The sequence below is a fragment of the Heptranchias perlo genome, chromosome 9 (genome assembly GCF_035084215.1).
Source record: "Heptranchias perlo isolate sHepPer1 chromosome 9, sHepPer1.hap1, whole genome shotgun sequence".
Classification (NCBI taxonomy): domain Eukaryota; kingdom Metazoa; phylum Chordata; class Chondrichthyes; order Hexanchiformes; family Hexanchidae; genus Heptranchias; species Heptranchias perlo.
The window spans coordinates 2,389,806-2,395,776 of record NC_090333.1 but is presented as its reverse complement, the minus strand read 5'-3'; the positions used below and the strand labels follow the sequence as shown (position 1 = coordinate 2,395,776).

Below are 5,971 nucleotides of genomic sequence, written 5' to 3'. Positions count from 1 at the left end.
TCATTACTTGTACAGGCATCACTTGTCATTTAAATCTTTCTGTGCTGTAAGATTCTATGATTCCATCAGCAAAAATCCACATTCAAAACATCAGTAAAAATCCACAGAGCAAGAGGTCTCCCACACACCATCCTCCAATACACTTTCATTACCTGTGCAGCAAGACAGAGATCAAGAGTAATACTCACCAACCTGCCTACAGTAGCACATCCCAGGAGTAAGAGAGAGAGGGGCCAGTGCATCTGCCTCCCCTGATGGAGCAGAAGCTTGTCAGTCAAAAGTCCTCTCCTCCCAGTCCAAAGCCCCCAACCTACCAGGTAACTGCTTTCTCTGTCTCAAACCCAGCCCCCTTCTGTGGAAGGGTCCAAGATAAATCTGTCTGTGAGGGGGGAGGGCCTTCTGTCTTGGTGCAGTGACCCAGGTGGTTCCTTCCTGGGCCTGTGTGAGGTGAGACCTCCTGCTGGGAGCCAGGAATAAGGCCTACTACCTGTGGAGGCCAGGGCCCTGTTAACCATTGTGCACAGAGTCAGTGAGCTGAAACTGAGGGGAGCCCTCACTCACCTCCAAAGCTCCATTGCTCACTGGAGCATTAATGAAAGGAAGGATCTTCCTTTCATTACAATCACCTCAATTGTCTCATTTCAATGTTCCTTGCTTTATTTTAACCTGCTGCTTCTTTGTCTGTTACCCGTCTGCTTTTTGGTTGCTCTTTCCCTGTTCCCCATCTGTTATAGAATCAGAATCAAACAGCACAGAAGGAGCCCATTGGGCCCATCGTGCCTGTGCCGGCTCTTTGAAAGAGCTGTCCAATTAGTCCCACTCCCCAGCTAATCCCCCGTAGCCAAATTTTTCCTTTTGAAGAAAACATCCACTTTCTGCTTTTCCCTCTGCTCTTGTCTCTCCATCTCCCCCCGTTCCCTTTGTGTCCGCAGGGTCACGATGTACAAATCTCCAGAGAAAGGGGGGAAAGGCATGCCCAACGTGGCCCTCATCCTGATGGCCACCTTTGTGTGCGGCTGCATCAAGCTGTGCATAGACCCTCAGTACGCAAACACAAAGTGTCACTACGTGCTGAGGTTCTACCTGTCCCCGGTGTTGAGAAGGATGGGCCTGGCCACGCTGCCACGGAACGCTCCGTCCAGTTGGACCGTTCCGCCCCACCTGTCCTTCGTGGAAAGGTTTGTGCAGGAAAACACCTTTGACCACAAGGCGATCAGCAAGTGGTCCGCACGTAACGTCCTCGAGACCCTGCGGGAAAAGGAGATGGTGGATCCTGTCGGTTGGTTCCCCGAGCAGACTGTCAATGTCATTTGGCAGAACGCCTCATCGCCAGAGCTTTCAAACAAGCACCAAGACCTAGCTTGGCTGGTGGTGAGAAGGGCCCTTCCCGTCAGATCCTTCATGCACTCCCGGGCTCTCAGCGCCACCGCGCGCTGTCCCAGAGGAGGCTGCGGTGGAGACGAGACCGTCACCCATCTCCTTATGGAATGTGCCTTTGCAAAGAAGGTCTGGAGAGATGCAGTGGTATCTGTCCAGGTTCGTCCCGAGCAGTTCCGTAACACAGGTTTCTGTGCTCTACGGGCTGTTCCCGGGGACGCACACTGAGACGGACATCAGCTGCTGCTGGAAGACCATCAACTCGGTGAAAGACGCCCTTTGGTCTGCCCGAAACTTGCTGGTCTTCCAGCACAAGGAGCTGTCCTCGACCGAGTGTTGCAGACTGGCACATTCCAAGGTCCAGGACTACGTGCTGAGGGACGCACTGAGGATGGGTGCGGCCGCCGCAAAGGCTCTGTGGGGAAAGGCAACCGTTTGGAGCCTTCCCGCCATTGTAAACCGAGGGGCTGCAATCAGGGAAAAACCCCCTCGGGCAGAATGTAAAATTCAAATTGCTGAGATGTACCTGTAATGAATCTGAAATGAATCTGAAATCAATAATCTGTGTTGAGTATGATGCAATGAGACACCCTGGAGTGTCATGAACTGTAATTATGTCCAATGTGTTCATTGAACTGTACTTGACGTAACCTGCAAATTGTATAATCTGTATTGTGTACGTTTGGAATGTGATATGACAACTGTTTTGTATGTACTGCTGCAAATTTTATGAATAAAGTATACTTATTGAAAAAAAATCTGTTCTTATCAGTTTAATATCTGATACGTCCCCTATCTGGGGACCATATATTAAATTGATTTTTGGAACAGGGAGATGGAACAGGGGCTTGCTCCGTCCACTCCACGCATCGACCCAGTATTGCAGTGTCTCTGGGAACGGTGCACCTCCCTCTGGGGAGATATTCAAAAGGAAAAACAGCTCTTTCCCAGTGTCTCTCTACGTGTGTATGGATTATTACTCAGAATAAAGCTGATATATTGCACTTACTTTCTCAGCTCATTGCTATTCTTTTCTTCTCCTGGGCTGAGTGCCCCTCGCTCCCTCGCAGCGATATAATTCAAACTGCAAAATACCTTGACGTCGTTGACTTTAAACGAGCAGGGTCTGCGTGTCTTTGTGCGTACAAATGAAAACTGCGAGATTAAAGTGTGCGTGCTCCTGAACTCTCTGTCTGTCTGTCAAGGAGAGGAAAAGGCGGTGGTGGTGAGGGTGGAGCATCGCGCTCAGGAAAGGAGACTTTCTTTGATGGTGCTAATTAATCCGCACCAGAAAGTCGCTCCCCCCGACCGGGATTCGAACCCAGGTCTCAACGAGTTTGAAAGGTTGCGTCCTGTCAGAATTCTGGGAATTCCTCCTTTTCCGAGTATGTAAAACTGTGGCCATTGACCAAAATCCTAAGATGGAAGGATAGGTGAGACGTCACCAGTCTCTGTTTCAATGCAAAACCTACAGCAGGTGGTCAATGATCAGCACTAATTCGAGAGGCAGTCGGTCATTGAGAGAGGCAACTGCTCCAGACATGGCGGAGCCATGCCTCGGTTCTGATGCAAAACCAATCGACAGCGAGGACGTGGGGTGAAAAGGGAGCCTTGTGTGGCAAGTGCTCGACGATCGGAATGAATTCGAAGAACAATGGCCCATCGAGAGAAGCAATTGCAACATGATGAGAGACCATCAAAAACCATTAAAGACTCTTAACGACTTTGTAAGAACTGCTAAACAGACATGGAAGGGCCTCATTTAACAACGAAAACTATTGTAAGAGAGGGGTATATAAGTGGAAGCTCGAAACCCCTCTCTCTCTTGTTTGCTCTCTTGCGTTTGGTCTCTTGTTTTTTGCTCTTGTTTGCTGTCTCTGGTTCTTGCTCTCTTGCTTCTTAGCTCTTATCCCTTTTCCAGCTCTATCTCTCTTTCTCTCTCTCTTTGTTCCTGCTCGCTCTTTTTTTTTCACCCGAGCTCTCCAGGGAGACGAGCAGCTTCCAGTGAAACCAATGTGAGAGAACCGATCAGCCAGACCGAAGAGTGCAAAGGAATGGTGAGCCCCAACCACACGTGTGTGTGTGTGATAGGTGTCTCCAGGGTCCCCACCAGCCTCTTAGTTTTGCGGGATAAGGTACTGTAGTGGGTGTGTGTAACTCAATGTACTGTGCAGGACCGTTTTTATCGTTATTTTCTTCGTGTTGATGGAATAATAAAAGCAACATTCCAATTAAATTCAAACACCGAGTTTGTGTGTTCTCTGTGCTATTCGGCTACGTGATCCATCACCGGGTGCGTTAGCAAAAGTCCTGTCTTCCTGAACCCCCGGTCCGTGAGGTATAAGTGTTCCTTGGCTAGACCGGGGACCAGATATCTGCACCGATCAATAGGGTGAGAACAACCCCAAAGCACCCTACAGTCCTAACCACTAGACCTGCCTCAACCTCCCTGAGGAACCTGCACATGAGGCTGAGAACATGCACGCCGGCCCCACTGGCAGCACCGACCAGCAGGGAGCTGTCCGTCCGGTCCTTCCCTTTCACAGGCTTTTGGCCCTCGATTAAACGGCAAAGGTGTTCAGAAGGAAGGACGGGAGGGTGGGAAATCAGTGGAATGTCACACCTCCGACCCAGAAAACAGGTCTCCTGGTCAAAGCAGTCCTGCCCCGCCCTGCCATTAATGTGACAATGGACAGGGCCCAGCAGCTTGAGACACATCTTTCTTTCAATCTGCAAGTTCCTTTTAAAAAGCTTTCCTTCCACAGCAGCCTCTGGGTGAGAGAGAGAGAGAGAGAGAGAGACTCACTGACTGACACAACGTGCACACACACACACACACACACACACACACACAACACCGCCTCCCATCCGATTGGTGGACTACTGGATCGAAAATCAAACTTTTAGTTTCAATGCAGGGGAGAGCCCGAACGCAGTCCCCCACTACCACAAATTTTGCAGTTAAGTATCCCGCATTTGGGGACATCGCAGGCGTCAGCGCACCCCGCGTTCAATGGGCTAGCCTCATCCTGGGAGATCCACCTTCAGGATCACAGATTCTCCCCTGCCAGGTAAGTATGCCTTATGTCACCACACAGTGCCACTTGACAGCATTCACTGCCTCTTCACTCACAATGTGCTAATGCTCAGAGATTAATTTTGCTCCTGTATTGTAACATGTATCCGATAACATACTCAGAGAAAATACTGCAGCGATGCAGTGGTCTTTCCCCATGGCCCTGTCAATTTTTTTCCAAGTCAAGTATTTATCCAATTCCCTTTTGAAAGTTACAATTGAATCTGCTTCATCCACCCTTTCAGGCAGTGTATTCCAGATCATTACAACTGGCTGCATAAAAAAATGTTTCCTCATGTCGCCTCTGGTTCTTTTGCCAATCATTTTATCTCTGTACCCACTCGTTACTGACCCTTCTGCCTCTGGAAACAGTTTCTCATATTTACTCTGTCAAAACCGTTCATGATATTGAGCACCTCTAACAAATCTCCCCTTCGCCTTCTCTGCTCCAAGGAGAACAACCCAAGCTTCTTCAGTCTCTCCACATCACTGAAGTCCCTCATCCCTGGTTCCATTCTAGTAAATCTCTTTTGAACCCTAAGGCCTTTCCATCCTTCCTGAAGTGCGGTGCCCAGAATTGAACACAATACTCCAGTTGAGGCCTAACCAGTGTTTTATAAAGGTTTAACTTAACTTCCTTGCTTTTGTACTCTATGCTCTTAATAAAGCATATGGGATCCTGGACTTGATTAAGAGCCTTCTCAACTTGTCCTGTCACCTTCAAAGGTTAATGTATATACACCCCCAGTTCTCTCTGTTCCTGCACCCCCTTTAAAATTGTACCATTTAGTTTATATTGCCTCTCCTTATTCTTCTTACCAAAATGCATCACTTCACACTTCTCTGCAGTAAATTTCACTGCCATGTGTCTGCCCATTTCACCAGTCTGTCTACGTCCCCCTGAAGTCTGTTACTATCCTCCACATTGTTTACTACTTTTCCGAGTTTTGTGTCATCTGCAAACTTTGAAATTATACCCTCTAGATCCAAGTCCAGGTCACTAATATATATTAAAAATAGCAGTGGTCCTAATACTGACCCCTGGGGAACACCACTCTATACTTCCCTCCAGTCTGAAAAATAACCGGTCACCAGTACTCTCTGCTTTCTATCCCATAGCCAAGTTTATATCCATGCTGCCACTGTCGTTTTAATCGCATGGGCTTTAATTTTGCTAACAAGTCAATTATGCGGTACTTTATCAATTGCCTTTTAAAGTCCATAAACACAATATCAACCCTCTCCGTTACTTCATCAAAGAACTCAATCAAGTTAGTCAAACTCGATTTTCCTTCAACAAATCCATGCTGACTTTCATTTATTAGCCCATACTCTTCCAAGTGCCAATTTATTTTGTCTGGATTTTTGCCTCAAAGTTTCCTCACCACCGATGTTGGGCTGACTGCCTGGAATTGCCGGGTTTATACCTCGCCCCTTTTTTGAACAGGGGTGTAACATTTGCAATCCTCCAGCACCATCCCCGTATCGAAGGAGGATTAGAAGATTGTGGCCAGAGCC

General features: G+C 48.0%; 1 non-coding gene and 1 pseudogene across 1 annotated transcript; one reads left to right on the top strand and one right to left on the bottom strand.

Annotated features, from left to right (window-relative positions):
* Positions 1-2,117: 2,117 nt before the first annotated feature.
* LOC137325828 (U2 spliceosomal RNA) lies at positions 2,118-2,288 on the top strand (annotated as a pseudogene).
* A 2,004-nt stretch (positions 2,289-4,292) lies between these two features.
* LOC137325678 (U1 spliceosomal RNA) lies at positions 4,293-4,456 on the bottom strand. The gene has a single exon (XR_010963923.1). It is a non-coding gene; the product is annotated as a U1 spliceosomal RNA (small nuclear RNA).
* Between the last annotated feature and the right edge of the window lie 1,515 nt (positions 4,457-5,971).